The 24,034-nt window shown below is 45.6% G+C and overlaps 1 pseudogene across 1 annotated transcript; it reads right to left on the reverse strand.

Annotated features, from left to right (window-relative positions):
* Positions 1–440: 440 nt before the first annotated feature.
* Positions 441–13,904, reverse strand: LOC149329052 (uncharacterized; annotated as a pseudogene). The gene is made up of 6 exons (XR_016285827.1): positions 13,764–13,904; positions 11,231–11,276; positions 7,413–7,597; positions 3,326–3,542; positions 3,098–3,127; positions 441–741 (listed from the first exon to the last, which is right to left on the reverse strand). The product of XR_016285827.1 is annotated as an uncharacterized LOC149329052 (transcript).
* Between the last annotated feature and the right edge of the window lie 10,130 nt (positions 13,905–24,034).

Here is a 24,034-nt window from a genome sequence, read left to right on the forward strand (position 1 = left end):
ATTTATCAGTGCGCCGGATTCGGTCGAGGGCGGCTCTGACCCCATCTGTCCGTCATTGGTGGCGTGATAAAGATCTGCCAGCAACTGACAGGTGCGTCAGTGCGGCGCTCCACTGGGCACTTGTGATGTGCGGCACCTGTTGTGGACTTGCCCAGCGACGGCCGCTATTAGACAACGGCTCCTCAGGGAGGTGGGTCTGCGGTGGAACTGCGAAGGAGACTACGTGAAGTGGACTATGAACAATCAGTATACCTGCAGCATATGCGACTACCTCGCCGAAACTGGTCTCCACCTCCTCTTTTAACTTTCCATACCCTACATTCCACTCCCCCTTCTCTCAACTTGTGCCTCATGGCAGACTTCTCGAAAAAAAAAAAAAAATGTTATGGAACCAAAGACAAGTCATGCATTTCAAAGAAACACAAGGAAGCAACTAAATGTTCACAGTTGGCAAACACTTTTATTCCACGTCGGTGCTTAGCTGTTTTTCTAAGACTTAGGAGCATTTATGCAATGCCAGCCGTGTTTAATCAGTGAAGTCAGATTTTTTCATTGTGTGTGATTTTACCAGCAATGCATGCTTGTAAGTAGTATTCAATGCACGAGCGATTTCTATCTTAGTTTGAGAAGCGACTTCCTTCTCGAACTGCTTAATGACGCCGGCAGGGAGGTCCATGGACACGCTGAGCGGCAGCAGCTTGGCGGACAGCCATAACATATTGTAGAGATAGATGTCAGTGCCTGCGTAGATGCAGTCATGGCGGTGGCGCTCAGGAGGAGAATGTTCAGTGTTTTCCTTCGCGTTTTCATGCTTCGCGTAACGGAGAGAAAACTGTTCGTGTATATTTAAGCGGCGCAAAAACAAACATTTCATTACAGCGAATGGTAGAACAAAAATTGAAGCAATGATCAGTTATGAAAATAATTAATAAATAACAATTGATAATTCCTTAAACAATAGAAAAGCGCTTTATTATCCATTGGATGAGCAATTTGTTACCGTTTACATGTTCAAGTATTGAAAACCGTGTTCAACAACAGATACTGTCAGGCGATGTCCCGCCGCGCAGCGCTTCTTATGCCAGGAGCTATGTGCTTGAACAGCAAGCTATATTCCAGCACCGGCGCTTCTGTGGATGACACGGACAACAACTAAGACACCATGATTTCATGAACGTGCCATGCAAAGTAGTAACCAAGAAAGGTGACTGCATCGCTCGAAGGAGTTAGGGAGCAAGTTACCGCCGGTCTTTCTCAGAGAACTACAACAGTGGCAGAATGCACCATTGAGACCTGCATGAGCGAAGAGCGTAAATATGCCTTATTTCGCAATCACGGTTACAGAGCTACGAATCACCGTAAGTCCCCCTCTCGTGATGGTGGCCAGTGGCGACATTCTGCGGGGCATCTACCGCGAGAACTTTAGAGAAGAGCTGCGCCAAATGCTGCCACCATCTCGCCAAATCGATCTAATGTTTTTAGTGCAAAGAATTATGTGGCTCATGGGCGACAAAACCAGGTGTTGTTTACCGAAACAGTGGCCACGAAAAATCTGAGATGGTGCCACTGTGGTATCACAGAGAAATATATTATTTCAGTAGAACGTGTTGTCGGGCTAGTTGGTTCAATACCTCAGACACGGTAGTTGCGCGAAATACACACACACACACACACACACACACACACACACACACACACACACACACACACACACACACACACACACACACACACACACACACACACACACACACACACACACACACACACACACACACACACACACACACACACACACACACACACACACGCACGCACGCACGCACGCAGGCACGCGCACACGCACACACGCACGCGCACGCACACACACGCACACACACACACACGCACACACACGCACACACACACGCACACACACAAACACACGCACGCACGCACGCACGCGCACGCGCACGCACGCACACACACGCGCACGCACACACACACACACGCACGCACACACGCACACACACACACACACACAAACACACACACACGCACACACGCACACTCACACACACGCACGCACACGCACACACACACAAGACAGGGTACGGGACGAGCGCAATCCTCCCTCATCCTGTCTTGTGTGTCTGTGTGTGTGTGTTTCGCGCAACTAGCGTGTCTGAAATATAATTTCTCCCCAATGTGCGGGCAATTGAACCCAGGACTTTCAGATTGGTTGGCAAGCACGTCAATCATAGGCCACAAAACCACGCTATTTCTTGTCGATCAAAGTGAACATAGTATATGCGTTGCATTACTACTGTATGCTGATGAGCAGGTATGTCATCCGCAAGTGAAAAAATTAAAATAAATATATGATAACAATAAAAACAAAGCTTTCGCATTCAAAGCGCGTAAGTAGTCTGAAGTGCCTTCGTAATTTACACGGTCGCTGTTCGTGAAGTGTTACTGCTGTTGTTTCGATCAGCGCCGTGGATGCACGGAAGACCCCGCATCAATGGGCAGACGACGACTCGTGAAGTTATTTCTTCTGTAAAAATACAGAGTGATATATTGTGCACCGGTGATCTTAATTAAGCACCTGCTGACTGGGAGAGTCTTTAACACTTTTTAGGCTGTAGCAAAGATGTGAATGCTGTGTACTCTATTATGCTCCGACATGACTGGCTCAAAATATTTTTAACCTAATATTTAAATACTGCGATTAGAGTTCAGTTTTATATTTGGCATTCATTCGTCCTGTTTTCTTTTGTACATAAATTCAGTGACTGCTTTCATAGCCATGAACCTTCACAGTTAAATACTTGGAAATTTACAGCCTTTGTCAAAAGTAACCAGGCTACATGGTTTGCTTCTAGCTTGTACAGTGAAGCCCTTACAGCTTTCCTGAAGCTGAGATAGTCATTAACAGTAAGGACTGGGGGTCTTCTTGCTTCCAACTCGTTTTGATTTTTAGAAAAGCCACAAGGGCTCCGTTATACAAGCTAGAAGCAAACCGTGCAGCCCGGTTACTTTTGACAAAGACTACATTACAGATTGTTATGGAAGGGATGCATGCGCACTTTAGAACAAATAGAAATTTGCAACTTACATTTACCGCCTTCCTTGATATCGGCCATCCCTGCGAGGGGAAAAAAGCTGTGCGCATTGCCGTTTTCACAAAGGACAATGACGACAACAATAAAGTCAGAAAAATTGTCTAAGTCAGAGAAATTGAAACGATTGAAGAAAAGTAAGGAGATGGAGGAAATGGATGCACTGCTGAGAAGCACAAACAGGAAAAAATATTCCTAGTCGTGCGCGCTTGTACATAACGTACATTTCGGGCAGTCGCTTTTTTCCGGGTGGATGCAGACGTGAAGGTTGCCGTCATCGACGAGCACTTCGAAGACAGTCGAAGTGGTTTTTCTGTCGACTATGACCTGAGCGTTGTACTTCGCGACCAAGCCCAGAGGACTAAAGTTGCAGCAGATATTCAGTCCTATTTCGTTCTTTTTAGTGAGGTCAAACAGTCTGCAGTCCCCTCTTCGTCGCACCTGCGTAAGGAAACGTGGACATGACACACATATAATATCCGCACTCTAACAATGTGCCCCCCGCATTTTATAAGAAACGCTTAATAAGTGAAAGCCTTATATGGCCACTAGCAATGAAACTCCGGGTCGTGTCGGCGTCGAAAAAAAGTGGTCCACAAACTCCCAAGGACGTCATCAGCAAAGAAAATTTGGTTTCCAAGGTGCGGGGAATCGAATCATGGACCTTCATATTTATAGGCGAGCGCACAACCCTTAGGCCACAAAACCGCTCTTTTTTCTTTATTGTATGGAGGTAGACCCACACTGACAGGCTTCAAGGCCGACTTAACCATGTCGCATCACCCAACCAGTAATACACAATCACACCAGCATCCAGCTCTCATTTTGTCAGCTCGTCAAAATTCCTGGAGACACGCATGCATCGAGGAAAGGGAGCCAGGCAGGAGGCTGATTTCGAGCAGCATATACACCCCGCACTATAGCACACTGCTCTATGAACAGACTTCGGTGAACGGGGCAGCTCTGCGTGGTGATCTCTCATTCGCCTCTACCGCAGGCTAAACAGTCCTGTGAGCACTGAAAGATCACATGGAACCTTAGAACTTTCCATTGTAGGCGAAAATCTTGTAGTATAGGGCGCAATCTCAATGTCCTTTTGTAGCATGAGCTACATTGGCCACAGTATCACCGTTTCGCGTGCTCTCTTGCTCGACTATACAGCGCATGCGCGAGGAGCAAGTGATGTTACTACTCACAGCTGGCGTGCCTCACCGCGCGCGCTCGCCGCTGCGAGCTACTGCGCATGGCATAGCAGAGCTAAGCCACTATCAATATCGCTTGAAAGCACAGCACCATGGCCGTATGTCCCGACAGAATTATCAAGGCGCATTTGAGTGACAAGCAATGAGCAGAATATTAGCAAGACGAGATGTTCAAAGAACGCAGTAATTAAGGACGAGTACGATCGAAACTAAGAAGAAATGATGCAGATTACCAAGAGAGCAAACGGAGTGGTTATGCAACCTGAAGCATAGGAGATAAAAATCAGAAATATCTAAGCATTGGAAAAATTGAATTTAAGTAGATAACGAAGTTCGCACTATAAATGCTCATGCCACGCGCGAGTCAACGAAGGGGCTTGCAGCCATGCATATGCTGTGTTAAACCGAGGAAGCTGTTTAAAACAAAAAAAAATTGCAGACGATTACGTTGCTCCCTATTTCGCAATTTGAGCGCAGCTCATCAGCTGCTTCAGGTATTTGATAGTCTGAGACAAAGAATTCGACGACGGTGATGGTAAGCTTCTGCTTCAGTTGCGCGCACCTCTGGATTTTGGCAGCACGTTTGGCATCAGCGGCAGACGAAGGACTTCCACCGGTTGGCTCGCTCATGGCTCAGAAAGAACTGGCAGAGTATAAACTATTTGTATAGACAGGCAGTTCACAGAGGCGAACGGCGGCGGCTATGCGTTTCGGATCGGACGATGCACATATCGAAGTTCGCCGCCACCGACGCGGCGCTCTGAATGCCACCGCCCAGGGGTGGCATTGGAGGAGGAGCGAACAGAGCAATTGAGTTATCGGAGGGTCGCGGGAGATGGCGCCAGGAGCGCGTCGAACTAGCGCAGCGCCATGCGCAGCGCGCTGTCCCGGCTGTGGAGCTGGTTACGAGTGACAACGGCGACGACGACGCCACGAAACGCAGGACTGGGCGCCAAAGAACTGCGCTCTAAAATCGGTACTTTTTCGTTTTTTAAATTCAGACATTTTCCAGGGGTACGGCGGCAAAGGGTAAGTAGAAATCCGACTCAAAGCTCGCTCTTATGCTAAAAATAAATTAAAGCGGGTGAGTCCAGCCATAGCTCAGCGCTCCTTGTGGTCCTAGAGCTAGTGAGAGGAGAGAAATATGAATTTTGGTGACAAAACTTCATCCCCCACAGTGCGCATTTTTCGTGCCATTGGTATTCCAGCCTAATTACCGGGACCTTGATCGTAATAGGTACGAAATGGAAATGATTAACTAACTACAACACGTGTTCTAATGGCGCAATGTATGAGACGGGACTTTCCGGAAAGTCGACTCATGCCTCCATGTCGGTGGAGTATTTCAGTTAGGGAACCCTCTCTGGATAACTACTTGTTCGAAGCGGCGCCATTCATGTGAATTCTTGTGCCGTTGCACAGAATTCTGGTCCCGAATATTTCCCAAAGAAAACAACAAAAAGTGAGGACAAGGATGAATGTCGCGAAAACAATTTTTTTTTTGTTAAATTTGCGCAATTTGCGATATTTTTTTACCTACAGACCAGCCGTTCGCTGCGTCTTCAGTCCCTGACGGCCAGTTCAATAACAACATGCACTCATCAGCAACTCATCACAATTACCTAGGAGAATGAAAAATAAACGATGCTTCCTAATGTACTTATTTCAGTTGTGTTACGTAATAACGAGCTGTCAGCAGGAAGTATTCCTCACTTACGATCTCGACAAATGACGTTCCTTCCATTCGCCCAATTAGTTGCCCGCACGGCGGTTTTTGCTCAAGTGGGACCTGAATAACGCCCCTATGAGATGTAGTGAGTCACGAAACGTCGTTGCCAAGTTTAACTGGAAGAGAAGTTTTCACGCCATAGCCTTATTTATATATAGTAGAGGAACACTGATCTCCATTAATAGACAAAGATGCAGCCCACTTGAAACCTCAGATTACAGAAACTAGCATGCATCGTGTCGCGGGATTAATTTGGACGCCTAAAACCTTATAGGTTATCCCTGGGAGGGCATATTCATTACTCCCCTTACTGTGCCATTCACGCCCTTGGCTACATGTCTTCACGCATTCGCCAACTACCTACCGGGTGATGTGGTGGGATTACATTCACTTATGGCACTCTTTAGACAATATTCACGGAGAGAACAGGCGCCACGGAAAAGAAAGGTCGCCTCGGCTTCAATATACACGTAAGAGGAATGCAGCAGGGTTCATATGACCGTCTAAAACATTTTGAAAGCGACGAGCCCTACAGGAGTGCCTGCATACTTCACGTCGTGGAGATAAGGCATGCTCATAGACTGTACTGCAGGAAAATCGTAGCGCATCCTAGAACGGCTCATAGATGGTCGTAGCAGCAGACTTTTATTAAAGCCCCTGTCTTCACCCGCTGCTCGTATGATGTGCCCGGATAGTTTCGCAGCATCAGGGACCTATGCCACTTAGTTCTTTTCTTATCTGGGCAACATACTCGTCTTCCTTCGGCGCTTTCGGTGCTTTACGTGTCATCGCGTTGATCTGTGTCAGCTCTTCCCAACCAGAAGTGCGCTCAGCGTCATTCGTTAGTTGTGGTGATTCACGTGGCACAGATCTCGACCATTCTTCATAGGCCTTACTGACACTTTTGGTTGCCTTAGCCGCCCTCTCAGCTTTTTGGGCGGCTACATAAAGCTACCATTGCTGACGTTGTTTGCATTTTCTCTATTTTAATTCTACAGGATCGCTTGCAAAGTAACTCAAGCAGCGCAACTGGCACTGAGCATTTGGAACCGTAAAATGAGGGGATAAAAGATGACAAGGCTGAAGATATACAGCAAGCGTCGGGAGAGGGATTGGTTGAAGGGCTTTGGGTTGGAATCTTACATTTTCTACACTGAAAAGTTTCTTTTCTTTCAGGTGGCTACCTTTAGGAGGGAACTTTCGGTAGTTCTCGCATAGATTCGGGTTTGCGCTTGATCTCAAGTCCGCCACTGTTGTCGGGCGATGCTCTTAAGACTTTACCGAAATTTAGAGCCAAAATCACTTGGTATTTTTATCGGTCCCCAGCAAATTGTTGAGAGAACTTGAGAATGATTGTACTTAATTAAAGTGTTTACTCACTCTTCGTTGCAAGTTTCCCAAGGTTCCTTTTTGGAGGTGAAACTCCACAAAACCCGTGATCATCCCGCCCTCATGGTCCACGTCGAATGAGATGTCGTGGAGCGGAATCTGGACCAAACCGACGGTGGGCAAAAATCGGTCGATGACGAAGTTTGAACGCCAGCTGTCTTCCCAAGAGCAAGCAGCTGCAATGATGAAGAAAAGAAATGGTGAAAACCTTGTAGTGTGTGATGGCAAAAGTAAGTTTATCCACCAGAGAAAAACAGCTATGACGATTCCCCCGTACGTTTAAAAATAATAAAAAAAAACTGGAGGGGACACTTGAGCTCCGCCTTGAGGGTGGATGCGATAGCGATAGTGGGTTAAGTCAGATTACGCGGAATAAGTCATTTTATACTTAGCCTTCATTTATCCCCGGGAGTCCTCATGCCACTCCTGGCGCAGGGGTACAGCTGTTAAGCGATGCGCCACTGCCCTGCGATGGCAGGTCTGCCGCCAGTGGGACTTGTGCCACCCAGGTTGCCCTTCCCGACCAAACTATCCCGATCAATTAATTAAACTGCCACCTGGTATGGTGCTCAGCTGCCGCAAAATCTGATGGGCAAGCTCTGATGCCGCCACAAGGCCACGGGGCTCTGGTGGCGTAAATAAGTTGATTCTACGGGGATTTTTATCTCGCTGGCAAAGCCTACGACTTGACAAACATTCACGACAATAGAGGCAGCTCAGCTGGAATCTTGGCCGGAGGTCGATCTCCGCTGTCTCTCCATGAAATGCAAAATGGGCTTACAGCAGAGTTCGAGGGTTAAAACCGAGCAACCCGTCCGCAGGCGATATACCGTCCTATGTTGACGAGACCCAACACCACCGCAGGAATTGCCCGGTGCCCAGTTTGGTATTCTTTAGCCCTTTTTTATAGCTCATACCACTGAACTGTAGCCAATAAGGGGTTCTCTGATGGTGCACGTAGTTCAGATTCAAAAACCATGCCTTGGCCGCACTCAAAGTCTGCGCACCATTGTGTGACACCAAAGTGTGGGACAAATCGAATCACTTTAGAATTCTACACAGAGCTTTAAGGGTTACTCCAGCCATATTAGAGTACGGAGGTTCCCCCTCATTTCATGTCTTTTCGGTGTTCAAAAGAATAAAAATCACGGGGAATTGAAGTGGTCCCGCATATTGATTATGTAAGCGAGACTCACGGCAATTGGTTTGGTCAGCTCGTAGGATCCTGCGCCGTAGGTAGCGGCAAATATTACGGGCACTACGGGCGACGTCTCGAAAGGTTCGCAGTGTCTCGGTTTTAGCCCTGATTTCAAAAAACAGAGCGGGGAGGGCTCTTCAATGACGTCATCCAAGGATGTGTGTCACGAAATTCTTGTAATAAGCATAGACGAGACGCTTCGGGCAAAATAACTCGGTGACCCCAGTACAGCAGCACATTACTTACAGTAGACTCGTGTCGTTGTTGAAAAAAAGGCTGGAAACCGTGACGATCGCCTAACCACTTACGTCAAATGTTCTAACTTCACATCATCACGCTCTAAGAACTTGTACTCTATTTGATCCAGTATCCCGGTTACTGTGCTCACTCTAGCTGCAACTTACTCCGCTCAAATTTCCCACTTAGTCAAACTCCTCCTCCTGCAAAGAGTAAAACTGCCAGGGCACTTTGTTTATAGCCAGAAGGAGTTCGAGTTGTCTGTACCCTTCGCTTGTGTAATGCAGGGGTGCTATATAGAAAGAAAACGCCCATGGGCTTGTGGTCAGCTACCAATGGGAAGAAGTTTCGGATCAAGTAATATCGGAACTTGCTATGGGAACGAAAACTAGGAATTGGTTTTCTAATATTGAGTAATTGCGCTCAGACGACGCCAACGTTTGCAAAAAAATTGGCAGAGGCTTAGCTTGGTTAAGCCTAGTGGATTGCGAAAACAAGCACCCAGATCAAGAGATGTTGAACGCATTCGCCTGGCTGCATAATATGCACGCCGTTTAGCTAAACGTTGTTCGCGCTCTTCATCTGCTCCTTCTGCACGCCGCCGCTTCTTAACTGCAGCACATCGTTGCAGCTTCACCTTATACACGTCATTCGACATATCGTGGAGGATTCGCTGGGATGACTGCGACGAGCCGAGTTGTGGGGCCGGTTTTCAACAGCTGGCATGACGTCACGTAGAGCGAGCGCCTCCCCCACGGCAGCGGCGCGTGGAGGATTCGCTGGGACGATCGCGACGAGCCGAGTTGGGGGGGGGGGGGGGGGGGGGGGGGGGCACTTTTCCACAGCTGGCATGACGTCACGTGCAGCGAGCGCCCCTCGCAGCAGCGGCGCGCAGCTGCGGCATGAAGGATTCGCTGGGACGATCGCGACGAGCCGAGTTGAGGCACCGCTTTTCAACAGCTGGTATTACGTCACACATAGGTCACACTAAAGGTCAATGGTGAATTCTCCGGGACGACGGCCAAGAGCGGAAACCTCGAGCAGCATTGCTTTCGCAATAAAAATCAATTTGATAATCTTTCCCTCTCAAGCGATGCGAGAGCACAGCCTCAGTAACTGAGAGGACGTGTCTCATTCATCGCGCAATGGCTTCTGCTGGCGGTAATGAAAGAATAGCCTCTTTCATGGCACTCCTTGTTTCTCGAAATTACTCCTCTTGGGCGGGTCCCACGACCGCAGCGCTCGGTTGGCCGGCAAATGATATAGCTGCGCCGAAGTTGCAGTTATTGTCCAGGAGGAGTATGTCGGCGACGTAGTGCTGGGCGCTCTCGCCGCCGTCTTGTTTCCATATGAATAAGGTGCTGTTCATTGCGGTATCGTTCGCTTGCGGACTGAAGTGCTTTCAATAAAGTGTTAATGGCATTAGCAGGCTGGAGGCCTTGCAGGATGAGAAGGACGTCGTAGCTGAGGGAAGACACCAGCAACGCGGGGCACTTACCAAGGCCTATGAGTGTGGCATCAAAACAAACATCCAGGCATATCTTGTACCTTAGGAAAATACATTTGTAGGCCAATTGGGAGGACGTTAAAACACACAAAAAAAACTGCAAAAGTCCTGCCTCTGTCCTGTGTCCGATTTTGCCGAAGCTCGAACAAAAACCGAAGTTCTAGCTAGTTTAATACGCATTTCCCTAGTAACACTCAATCGGCGGCCATTTGAATATTTTCTTTTATGGTCAGGCTTGAAAGACATCCCATTAGGCTCCTTTTTAAGCTTTTTTTTCTCCATGGGCTTCTAATCTCGAAGATGTATTAAACTGAACCTTTAATGCTATTTCCTCTTTCCATAGCGGCCTCTCTGTTGAGCGATAAAAACAATATTTAACAGTTTAGCTACAATTCTGTCTCCTTGCATGTCTATGTAGCTAGTCCAGGTGTGACTCTGTATGTTTTTAGTCCTGAGTTTAAGATTGGTTATTTTGTAGTTTTGGCAATAGGCGCTGTCCTTCACCTCACGCGCAACCGCAGCAGTCATACTTTCCTCACCAGTCGACTGCTTCGATAATATCCTGCAGTCAATGCACTGCCGCTTACAAAGGTCCCCACTGCGCTACACACAGGTTTCACGATGAGCGCGAAGCATTAAAACTCTGGGCGCGTGGTACGCCACAGAAGCCTGGTGGCTTTGCAATACGAAGCTATATGGCTTTTAGAGTATCGGGAGGAAGTGTTCGTTGCTTTTAAAACACGCCACAGTTTTTCGGTTGATCCTGAGGGTGATGGGCCCCCCAAAAAAGATCACCCACTAGGTAGTCTTAGGATTGTTAAGGTGACTTCTGTTCGTGAAAGAGCGAAGAAAGGAATTGACGCTTACCTGCAGGCAGTAGTAGGATTGCCAGATGCACCAACATATCTGCAGCCTAAAAGTAAGAGAAGGTTGAGTGCTCAGAATGAAGTTAATTCTTCGACATTATTTCTGCGCTGGGAGCGCGCCAGGTGATTATAAAATTGGAAACGAAATTCTAGACGTTTAATATGCACAGAGTTGCGTCTGATTCCGCAACTGTTTTACACACGATTGTAGCCGGCATTATGAATGCGGCGAAGATGGCTTTAAGAATTATCTGGATATTCTATGCTTTGCCCGATTACAGCTGCTCTGATAATGAACCTAAGAATACTTCCTAAAATACGACCAACCATAGGGGCTTTATTGCGCCCATCGTCTAGAACGTAAGATGGTCACTGCCACTCGCAACTGGATGAATGTGCTAGCTCGTCTTCTATATACATCCTCGAAAGGGAATGGGATTTCCTTGTTACAAAACCTTTTTTTTCTTGTGCATTTTGTGTCATTTATGATGCGGTGTTTTAATTCATCACATTTATGTTGGGTTGTCGTTTTTCTAACTTCGGAAGTAGTATCCTTTTCAGGTACAACTTGTGTGGAGCCTTTTCATTTCTTAATTTCAATGCTGAGTATCTCATCTTTCAAGGTTCTCAGAAAATCTTGTTTTGTTATGTATATCTTCGTCTTATAGTACTATTGGCAGTGGGGTCACATGTGGAATCTATCTATTGAAGTCACTTTTTTGCAGTTGCAGGTAGCGCCCATTGTTTCCGCCTGCCTCCGTCCCGGGTCTGTCGCTGTTTTTAGTCTTTAGTATAAGCTATTGCACTGACACACGAGTTCATATGCTTGAATATTGATCGCTGTCATCTTCATCATTATAGACGTTTGCTATAATAGTTTGACCACGCTGGCGCTAAGGGTAAAGGAAAAAACCACTAGCGCCGTTGTCATTTTTTACCTTCCGGAGCTTCCCTGTCCATTTTCTGTGCTGCGAATGCTTGACGACAGGAGCGTTTGGGGGGGGGGGGGGGGGTGCACAACACAGCAGGACGCCGCTTGTGCTGTGAAGATGCTTGTAGATATGTCTACTGTTATTGACACCGGATTCGGAGCTGGCTCGGTTGTCTACGCGTTTTCATGAACTGGAGAATGTCGGGTCGGGTGAAGCATCCGGATTGAAATCCCCTGTCCGGATCATGTTAACTCCAGCGGGTATGACTCCGTGGCAGCCGGGTCTGCTTTTCTCATTTCGAATTCAAGACAATGGCGCACACAGCAGGCTTCCTCCGCAGGAGCCGGTCACTTCTCGAAATCGGGTTATCTGGAGGAGGCGAACTGACGCAGGAGCGGATTCGATTTCGTCGCTGTCGCACCTTCAAGTGTGTGACAGAACTCTCTTGACCCGCTTCTGCAGAAAACCACTGGTGTCAAGTTCACTTAAAAGAAGGTTATTTCGGCAGCGCGAATATTATGATCCGACCTTTGTTCCTCGCACGAAAGAACCTGTATGACCCTCGTCAAGTTTAGCTACCATATTCCCGATTAAGGTAGTTTGCTTTGTTGAAACATTTTTCTGTAGGCTAGGGCACCCCGTCCTCCGGGTTTGCGTTGAAATGCATGTTTCAAGAATAATTTTCCTACCGACTGGCAGAAGAGTCCACCGGGACACAAGACCTGGCGACCAGCATCTATAGCGATGCCTCCCGCCTCACCGGCCTCTTGCCGAGGAGGGTGGTGAAAGACCATTTATTTTGCATAATAAAAGTTCTTTCCTCCACCTCAGCCTTCTTCTGCTGCCCTGAGCTGCTGCACGAATTTCTGTGGCAGTGATGTCTCAGTCTCCAGGTTGATTTTCGAAAGCAATCAGACACTGAACATAGCTGCATTTATTATGGAAAGGACACTGGGGAAATTGAAGGGTCATGTCGGTTTCCGAAAAAAAATAAATTTTGTGCTTTCATTGAAAAGGTAGGCAGAAATGACAGTAGCAGCTCCGGCGCATATCATATCTATAGTGCAGGGCACAGCTATCTCGCAAAGTTGAATTTCTTCTCTGTAGAAAGCGTGGTGAGCCAACTAGCCTCGCAAGGGGTATTGTTAGGATGGTCACAGTTTTTCTTCACAGTTCTACAAAGGAAGGCGGTGTATAAACAACAGCACAAGTAACACGGACAATATGAATGCACTGCTTTCAATGGATGCCTTCCGTGTGCTACAAATTGATTCTCCGCCTGAGTCGAAGCAAGAGCAACTGTTTGTGACATTTGATAGGAATAAACACCTTGGGACTGGTTCTCCACATAGCTGGGGCTGGATGCGTAACGTATGCCAAATGCCCAATGTTCCCTTTTTTCAACAGACTACCTTTTTAGAAATGAGAGGCGCGTTAACACATTTTTGAAAGTGACTAACACATTTTTGAAAACGGCAAGCAGTAGAGGTGTTGTTCTTTCATAATTTGGCATTAAAAGGTGAATCTGAATTCAAGTGATACTAATGTTTCAGTGGTCATCTGCAAATGTCTAGAGGAGGGAGGACATTGATGACGACTTACCAGAGGATCCAGGTAGTGCCGCTGATTTGAAGCTACTGCAGGGAAGCGTCCACACACTACGGGCTTATATTGCTCTCAGGAGGGTAGTAACGACTGATAGGAAGACGCATACAAGGGATTGTAAACACGTGACTGCATCATCCGAGTCTTTCTGGCCTACGTCATGGGCCAATTTTAACGACTCTCCCTCACGGCGAAAACAAATTATGAAATATTTATTGACATTGAGAAAAACCTCTAGCCGTGCTGGATCTCTGCACCCCACATTGTTCTCTGCGATAAGCTGCGGTCTTGTTCCACGGTTGCAACTTCTTTCTGAAACACGGACACATTTTCCACTGCTTACCACATTGTTTTCCTTTGTTTTCGCCATAGTGGGCGGCTTCTCAATTTTGAAGCTCCTCTTCTGGGCAAAAACGAGGAACTGGTGGACAGTCGACGTTTTCACATCCACGTTATCAGTTGGTTCATTGACTTACAGTGAATTATTCGAAGTAATCTCTAGAGCTTTTGTGCTAGGTGTTCGCTTCCCCAGGATAACCTGCAGCAGGTCGGTCGAAAGGATATTGCAGAAGACTGCGTGATTGAAGGGCTAGATAGTGGTGCCGTTCAAGTGCAGGGCCGCCTCGAACTGAGCGAACCACCCGCCAACGCCCTGTGGCCGGAACGCTGGAAGTGGTGGGCCGACTCCAGGAATGTCTCCGAAGAAGAAAGAGGTGTTGGTTGGGTCACCACGATGTGGAGATGTGGAGCGAGGTTTATTAGAGGCCTGCCGGATGTGAGATAGCGGCGGAGCGGTGGCAGCGTTCGGCCGAGATCGAGGTCCCGGAGTGTTTTGTAATAAAAGAGCGCATGGGCCATGTTGCAACCGGCCGCCCCTTCCTCCTTTTCCTCATTAAATTCCTTTCACTCTCTCTCACCACATGGACACAGGACAAGAACGTAGAGAAGATACACACGGCGCTGAACATGCAACTGCGTTTATTTGAAAAAACAAGTTGCTTTTTAAGGCAAGGCGTCATGAAAGCGCGCGCATGCGCGTTGACAAAAAATACACTTGTCAGGCAATAAAATATTTCGTAATCGCACGTGTGATTATCGGTGCTAACTATAGTTTAGCAACTTCATTTCCTTACGGGACAATGATACTGAAGGTTGGCTGACAGATATGTTACCTTTTCGCAAGATATGAAATGCCTCTGCTACTTCCCTTGTGCTACGATCATTATGGATGAACAAGACTTCGGTGTCAACGAGAAACGGGGTGCAGTTACACTCGAGACAGTGCTTCGCCAAGTTTGTGTAACACTTTCCCAAAGAATTTTGGTGCTCCAAACGCCGTACATTGATGCAACGGCCTGTCTGGCCAATGTAAGTACGGCCAGAGGACAGATGAATCTGGTAGACACCAGCAACCTTCCACGAGACGAACTTGTTTTCATGGTTAACTTTACAACCTGTTTTCTTGCCAATTCCATCTCTCTTCCATTGAATACGTCTATTCCTTTCCCACAGATTTAAAAAAGTGGGGCCAGGTATGGTGTCAACGTTGTGTTCTCGGGTCCTAATAAGGTAGGCAAGGTGGGGGCAGCAGTTCAAAGGAAGGGGAGGAGGAAATTGGACACAATGCGATTGTTCAGATATCAACATCTGCGCTGTGCACCACTAGGAAGCGAAGGTTACACAAGTTGTGAACACACCTTGTGCTGCAAAGAGACGGACAATGCACTGTAAATGGTATCTGCAGTGCACGCAGGGCTGATCGTGAGTGACTATACCCTGCTCAGCGATGCAAGTGACGCGAGTTATTTTGAGATGGCGGTTGAGGTACGCACCCTCAGTAAGAAAAACGTGGAGAGTCGAGCAATAGATTAAAAAATTGAAAAAGGACTGCTGACCCAAAAGATGCGGGTTCGAACCCGGCGCGGTGGCTTCATTTCGATGGAGGTGAAATGTTGAGACCCGAGTACTGTGTGATGTCAGTGCACGTTAAAGAACTCCAGGTGGTCGAAATTATCAGGAGCCCTCTAAAATGGCGTCTCTCATAGCCTGAGTCGCTTTGGGACGTTCAGCCCCACAATCGACCACCGCCACGTAACATCTACTTTTTGCCCCTGTTGTGGCTGTTGTGTTTGGAACATTCCTGTTTTGGGGCACAAGGTCATCATACTGTCCCAGCGGCTTGCACTCTTTACTGAGAAATCCATCTCTTTGTCCATATGGTGCCTTACCATGACCAGTGTTTTTATTCTTCTCATTGAATGTTGTGGGCTTCCTTCTACGCTGAAAATGTCTTTTGTCTTGCCCAGTCCCATCTTCAGACTCATGTGGGATGTGTCTCCAGTGTAACGTATAAGAGCATGACAAATGTAAGGTTCTCAACATCCGGAGTTGCTGACTGCAGTATGCTGCTCCCACTCATCTATACAGTGGTGGATCGTGACAACTGCAGGTAACATATTTGTTGTGTTTAGAGTATTACGCACCGATTCTTGCGCGACAACATAAGGAACCCGTGTCCCAGAAAAGCTGGGGTCGGTGCTCTTTTCCAGTATTGCGATGCGAAATCCAGATTGGTCGCCAGTTTGCGACGTCACAATAACATTTCCGTCTGCAGGCAATTCAGACATCCCTAGATGTGATGGAGTTCCCAACGCATGCGCCTCTTACATTATCTAGTGGTAACGTCTTACACGAACCACGTGACCCTGTCATGACGTCGCATGTCAAGTCTAAACATCGTTGCAGGAGTTACCTGACATAATCTTGTCTTGAAATCAAAAGAAACACTCAAGCTACAGCCTGGTTCCGTGATGCCGCAGTAGAACCTGACTCGTATAATGAGATGCCACGAGTTGCTGATGTGATGTGCGTAAAGTGACAAAGCACCTGAGTAAGCCATGGCAACGAATACGTTTCTTGTGCATAGTACTACATATAAAATGGAAGGACGCAACCACTGTCGCTCTCTCAGGAGGGCAGCCGAGCCATGAACACGCTTTTTGATCCTCACCTTTTTAGGGGCAGAAAAAGACTATTCTCTTTAGGAAGGCACTCGAGCAGGGCCGTTAGAAGGGAATGAAATGGATAAAAAAACTCTCTCGCGTTTCACTTTCAAAAGACGTAGCTTGATAGTCCTGTCTAGCTGTTAGGATCCAGATGTGTGTGTTTGTGTTAAAGGGTGGGCTCTTCGTACGTCCTGTTTCAAAGTTCCTTTTTGCCCTTGTTACGTGCACCGCATTGTTCCTGTCTGTTCAAGCACCAAACACTTTTGTTCGTAATAAACATTCTGTCCTTGTGCTAATTGAAAACGCGTGAGTAGACTCACTGAGTTATATCATTGTGTTAACTGTTGCATGCTTGTCGAAAAATACTGCCTGTGTATTTATTGTGCGTATGACATTTGGTCATTGCTGCAGAAGCATGTTTGTGTGTGCCTTTAAGTTCCGGCACCCATTCAATCAAGTTTATTCTGTGCCTGGAAGATCCATCATTATTTCTGTTCATTCAAGGAAACTTTCTTTTCTGTGTAAAACCTCATGGGGCCTTGTTTTCCTCCCACTCTGAATTTTTGTTATCTTCATGATGTCTGCTATGCACTGGCATCCTTAGTGTTTTTGCGTGTTGATCTCGGTAGCTTTGGCATACCTAACCCTACACGCGCATAGAGGTTTTTGCAGGAACAATTGACCGAAGTACACGGTGTGTTTCCTTTCCTTCGATAGCAGAGCCCACAAGTGCCATCTATGGGAGGCAGCCTATTTTGGAAAGTGCAGGGAACACAAGCACTGTGCTTGAAGGTGAGGGGTTTTTATTTTGCACCACTAGCTTATTGCATAATTACTTTGGTATGGAGTAGTTCACACTGTTTTGTGGTGGTGCCCACTGTTGCTGTTGCCGGTCTAAATGTCTTTCCTGCATGCAGCACCCATTGCAAGTGGGAACTGCACGGCACCTCAGGGCACAAGTGAGCAACTGGAGGGCACAAGCATGCCACTTGAAGGGGAGAGGCATTTGTTTTCCACCTCATGCTTCTTGTGTAATGTTTTTTTTTTGCGGTGGTACTTGGGGAGAATCAGCTTTTTATGTTTCCGGTCTAAATTTCTTCCCTGCATGCAGAACCCGTGCCAAGTGGCAACTGCACGGCATTTCAAAGCAGTAGTGAACCACTGGAGGACAGAAGCATATCACTTGAAGGTAAGAGGCATTTGTTTACCACCTCATGCTACTTGTGTAATGTTTTTTCCTGTTGTGGTGGTATTGGAGAGCCAGCTTTAAGTTACCACCATGAAAGTCCTGTTCCCTGTGAGCTATCCAGCAGGTGAAATGTTCTTATTGTGATCATTAAAAGGGTGGTCTCGTACAGCACCTTCAAAACTGTACGAAAGAGACAGGGACAGATTACAGAATACACAAACAGCGGAGACTTCCAGCTGTTGTTTCGAAAGACTGCAGCAGACTTTTCGTATTCTGCAGTCAGCAGGTAGCAGCAAAACAAAGGTAAAAACCCAATGCCTTTATCTGATTAGTATGGTCGCTTTGACTACACCATATCAGGAAGGAACTGGTACAGTAAACATCTTGCGAACATATGATGTCATCAGTCAAAGTGCTCGAAGTTTACGAGCCCACGCGGCACTGAATACTAGAACATATCACACCGAGAAGCCTAGGAAGAGAGCGAAAGTGCAAAGCGACAATGTTCATTGTGACCACTACAGAAAGGCAGGTGTCAGAAATGCGGCAAATGGGGCAAAAAGTAAAATGCGCATACGCTCATAAACACTGATTATTATGGTAATGAAGGGGTCTACTTCTAAATCTAGATGGAACCAACCTGCTCCAAAAGAACCTGAAAAGCGCACCTGCAAAAGCCATGTCTAAAAGGTGAAAACCGGAAACGTGGAGATTAATCTAGGCGTGAAAGATGGAATCAACAAGGAAGAATGCTTAATGTGAGCCCAAGATAGACGCTATGTGAAAACTGTCGTAAAAGGTGATCGACGGAACTATAACCTAAATAAAGACATGTGGCATCAACAAGAAGCAAGAGCTGGGGGATTGAGAGAAAGAAAACCCAAATGAAAAAAAGGAAAAGTGCTTAACTCGTCATTATGCATTTCGTCCTCCTAGATATTAAATTTATTTCTCTGGCGGGAGTAGATGGCCTACGGATAAGCAGATAAACGCACCCATTATTATGTTTCTTCCTATTACCTAGTGGGTGTATAGTATGAAACGTCTGCTGTAGTCTTTCGAGACACAAGAAGTCTGTGCTGTGTATGCGTTTTGTGTTCTTTGTTCTGTTCCTGTATCTTATGCGCAGTTATGAAGATAAACGAATTTCCCCGGGTATCCCACCAGAAAGCTCTTTTATACAGCACCCTTTCCTGTGTGTGTCAGTAGAAGTTCTGAAATTCCTCTTTGGGCAGGTGTCCACTTAGAGATCACTACCCCTAACACTCATTCTGTTCATTTCTATCATTGTGTGCCTTGCATTTCATGGCAAACATCTATAAACTATTTGTGTTCCATGTAATGTCTGCAAAAAGTGCTTGAAAGCTGTACTTCATAACTTGTATAAAAGCAGGTACACAAAGTGCAAATAGAGTTTAGTGATAGATATGCTTGGACACTGGCTATCGCTGATAATTTCTTGAATGCAGTCGGCACTAAACCTTCTTGACCTCTTCATCATTATGTCATGCACACACACAGGCACACACGCACACAGACACACAGACCCACACACAGGCACAAAAAATGACTGCATAGCAGACAAACGCAGAAACTGCACCAGTTTGGTCTGCATTTGCAGCTATAATTTAGCATGTCAAGGATGGAATTGTAGTTTATTCATTAAAAAAGTATTCAATCAAAATGATTTACATGATTCTTACCAACCCAATTAACTGATTGCAGAGGGTACATGCAACTGCATAGTGTATCTCATACAAATGACATTTTCTGCTCTTGAGATTACATCTATGCACTTTTAAGGCAAACCTTTGTTTCCCAGCCATTCCTGCTATACCGTACGTAATTTTTTCACTAGAGAAACGAAAGCTGCAACGATTTAAGAAACTTTCATCCAGTACTGAATTGTGTGCTATTCGTTATTTTCTTTCTCTGACTACAGGTTCTGCAAGCATCTCTGCTGCACTTCCTGCAAAATGCAGGCCTCGGCAGGAAAACGTCATTAGGCGCCTTCAAGGACAGGTCTCAAAATACAGGAAGACCATTGCGAGACTGCGGAAACAAAAGGTTAAAGCGGTGCACACGATTTCCGAACTGCTTGCCTCCATTCGTGCCCATGTGTCAGACGAAGTGTTTGAGCTTCTGCAAGGCCATGTTGATATGAGAGGAAAAGACAAGGGAAGGCGCTTTACCCAGCGGTTGAAGAAAATTGCATTGCACTTGCATTTTCGTGGCCCCAAAGCATACCGATATTTGTCCTCTTTTCTCACCTTGCCCACAGAACGTTCCATCAGGAGGTGGCTGTCTGACATAAGAATGTCACCTGGTATAATTCCAGGCATATTGACATCTATTTCGTCATCAACTAGATCATGGTGTGAGCGTGACCGTGTGTGTTCGCTGATATTCGATGAAATGATGCTTAAAAAAACCTGTCCTATGAAGCAAACCAAGACCTTGTGCAGGGGTTTGCTGACAATGGTGTTGAACGAACATCAACCATTGCAGACAGAGCCTTGGTAGTCCTGTTGTCCGGCATATCTAAACGGTGGGTTCAGCCAATCGCCTATACACTTGGCCATGCATCAACACCGTCATCAGAATTGTGTTCCTTATTATTGTCTCTCATCAAAAACCTGATTGAGATTGGCATCATTGTGAAATGCATTATATGTGACCAGGGAGCCTCCAATGTGAGCTTAGTCAGGCAGCTGGGTGCATCGGTTGTGCAGCCTTTTTTCACTGTCGATGATAATCGAATCTTCTTCATTTTCGATGTTCCGCACCTTGTGAAAACTACGCGAAACAACCTGCAAATGCACAACCTGCATATTAGAAGCGAGGTCATCGACTGAGTACATATCACTAAATTGTACCATTCAACACACGAGCTCCGGCTTAGAATGACGCCAAAGTTGACGGAAAGGCATATTTTTCAAAAACCATTCAGCAATATGAAGGTTAAACGAGCAACCCAAGTCTTTAGCGCATCTGTTTCCATTGCTATTACGGCACTTGTCTATGTCAAGGAGTTGCCAGACGCTGCGCTTAGCACAGCAAACTTTTGCGACCGGATGGATAAGTTGTTCGATGCTTTGATCAGTTCCAGCCCCAGGAGAAATGCTCAAAAAATGCGGTATGCAATTCAAAAAGGACATTCTGAGGTGACAGACTTCCTCGAGGCTGCCATACCTTGGGTTGCTGCGTGGAGGTTTGAAGGCAGGCGCCAGCCACATACGGTTACTGGGTGGCAAGTGACAATAAGGGCAATTCTTTTGATGTGGGATGAGCTTTCAAATAAGTATGGCTTTACCTTCCTCCTTACAAGGCGCCTACAGCAGGATCCATTGGAAAATATGTTCGGCTGCATTAGACAAAGGCATGGATGTAACTCAAACCCCACTGCCCCCCATTTCATATGTGGCCTAAAACACATCATGCTTAACAAGATCATGAAACTTTCAGACAAAGGAAATGTTGAGGAAGATCACACCGTGCTTCTTCGTGAACTGTCTTCAATTTCATTGCAAAGGCCATCTCTTGGTGATCATGTTGAGCAGTCTTGTTCGGATAACTTTCCAGCACTTCAGGATATACAGACACTTTCTTCACTGAAGGAATCTCATATTGTTGATGATTCAGTATTGTATTATGTTGCTGGGTATCTCATCAAAATGTTTTTCGATAAGTACTACAAGGGCTGTAGTTGTTCGGATACTCTCAGAGAAGAGCATGGCACGGTACAGGCACACAAGTACTTTATGCTACTCAAAGCCTGTCATGTTCCTGGAAAGTTGCACGGCAATTTGACTCCCCCATCTGACAAAGCCTTCGAAATGTTCCAGGAAATGGAGTACATCTTTCTTTCCATCGTTGAAAGCATCTCCCGCAAGCGTAATGTTTGCTTAGCCCTGTATAACCAACTGTCTGGAATAATTTTTCCATTCTGTTCAATGGTGTGCAGAGAACAATTTTTAAAGATGCACTGTCGTATACGCTTGTGCTGGCATACTCGTTTCGTTAATCGCAACCTGGACAAAGTTTGATTTCAGACATCTGTTTCTGGTTTGCAGCTTGACAAGTTTAAGGCCTAATTCTTTATTTGAGGCATCTCTTGAAAGAGCGCAAGCACTTTGTGTTACTGAAAGTCACTTATGCTCTTGGTAAATTGTATGGCGATTTGACTGTCCCACCCGACAGAGCCTTCAAAACGTTCCAGGAGATAGTCCCCTTTTCTGTCCAGTGTTTAAAGCGTCTCACACCAGCGCAATATTTCCTCGGTTCGATAAAGCAAACTGTCTGGCATACATTTCCAGTTCTGTTTGGCACTTCGCAGGGAACATTTTTCAAAGATGTAAACACATATTGTCACATACTGTTGTGCTGGCATATACCAGTTTTGTTGATTGCAGCTTGAACCAAGTTCGATTTCTGTCCTTTGTTTCTGCTTTGCAGCCTGAGAGGTTTAAGGCATAACTGTTCAAATAGGAAAATCTTTTGAAAGAGCACAGTTACACAGGTTTTTTTACATTAGTGAAAGCTTATTTCAGTCGTAGTTAATTGTTTGCCACCTTGTCTGTCCTATCTGACAGGATTGAAATGCTCCAGCAGATAGTCCATCTTATTTTTAAATTCAGATGCGGTACGAGGCTCAAGTAGGTTATTTTTCTATCTGAGGACCAGTTATATTTGCCAGGTACAGTACAGAATTGCTGCGTTCGCTATCCATATTGTCCACTGTGCATCATTTCTGGGCACCATTTCTGCCTGAAATGAAAGTGCAGACAATATATTTCCTTTGAAGTTCCTTCTTGTAAAATCATACATAAATTGTTACTATGCATGGTTTTTCATGCTATTTTAACCACACCCACAAAATAATTTAGAATAGCATATTTTTCCTCACTTGACCTCGTTTCACAGTTTACCAGTTACTAATGTTAAAACTCAGTTTAGGGTTATGTAGTCGATTGAAAAAACTGGGATGTAACTGGTGCTTTTTCCCTTCCTATGATTTCTGCCAAGGAATGCTCACTTAGCGTTGCAGTAATTAACGACTGAGTAGCGATTCTCTTCCTGTGTTTTGCGTTCTTCACGTGACCTACGCTCAACTTTGATGTTGTAGTCCTCGCTCGGCTGTTCAATACAAAACAGGGGAGAGAAGATAATCGGTATTGAATTTTTTAGCTGTCTTATGTAAATCTTCCCCACTCTCGTTGGTAAAGCTGATAAGGCTGAATTCAAAGCAGTTGCTTTAAATAACCTGCTAATTACATGACACAACCTCATGAGGGTGTTGCCTGCCATGGCTTCGTTTCATTTTTTAATGCAGGAATATTTTGTAATGCGTGCTCTTTGTATTATATCTTTGCCTCGACTGTCGGCTTTCTTCTGCATTTGTTTGGAATAGTTACTTATGCCTACCTGCTTTTTTGCTTTCTTGTTCTGTGAGACATTTTTTGCTACCTATACTTAGTGCATTTATGCAACCTGTTTCCCAGACATCAACAATTTCATTTGTTTATGTACATATATTCACTACACTGTCTTTTTTGTCCCAACTTTTTCTAATGCACCCGCACTCTTTTCTTCTATGCCCGCTGGCCTTGAAGGTAATTAAATAAAAAAAAATGTCTCCTGCTCAGCCATGTGTAACATTCTGATAAGCATCATTACAAGCTATAAATCACAGATCAAAGAACGGTGTGTCTATTCCTTTAAGCACGTGAAAACTTGTAGATCAATTTATCAAGCTGGTGTTCCTCACTTTTTGTAATGGTCATAACTGAACATTTTTGGCAGCTATATATATATATATATATATATATATATATATATATATATATATATATATATATATATATATATATATGTATATATAGTTTAGGTACAGTATTACGACAAACGCGACTGTTCTTTTAACGTTTATTTTGCCAACAGTTTCGGGAATGGTATTCCCTTCGTCAGGGCAGGCTTACAATGAATCCGTTTCGTCAATATAAGGACACAGAACAAGCGAGGAGGTATAATCTCCGCCTTCTAAACAAACTTGAGAATAAGGGCAGGGGACCGTA

Source organism: Amblyomma mixtum, chromosome 9, assembly GCF_055824585.1.
Source record: "Amblyomma mixtum isolate Tamu chromosome 9, ASM5582458v1, whole genome shotgun sequence".
Lineage (NCBI taxonomy): Eukaryota > Metazoa > Arthropoda > Arachnida > Ixodida > Ixodidae > Amblyomma > Amblyomma mixtum.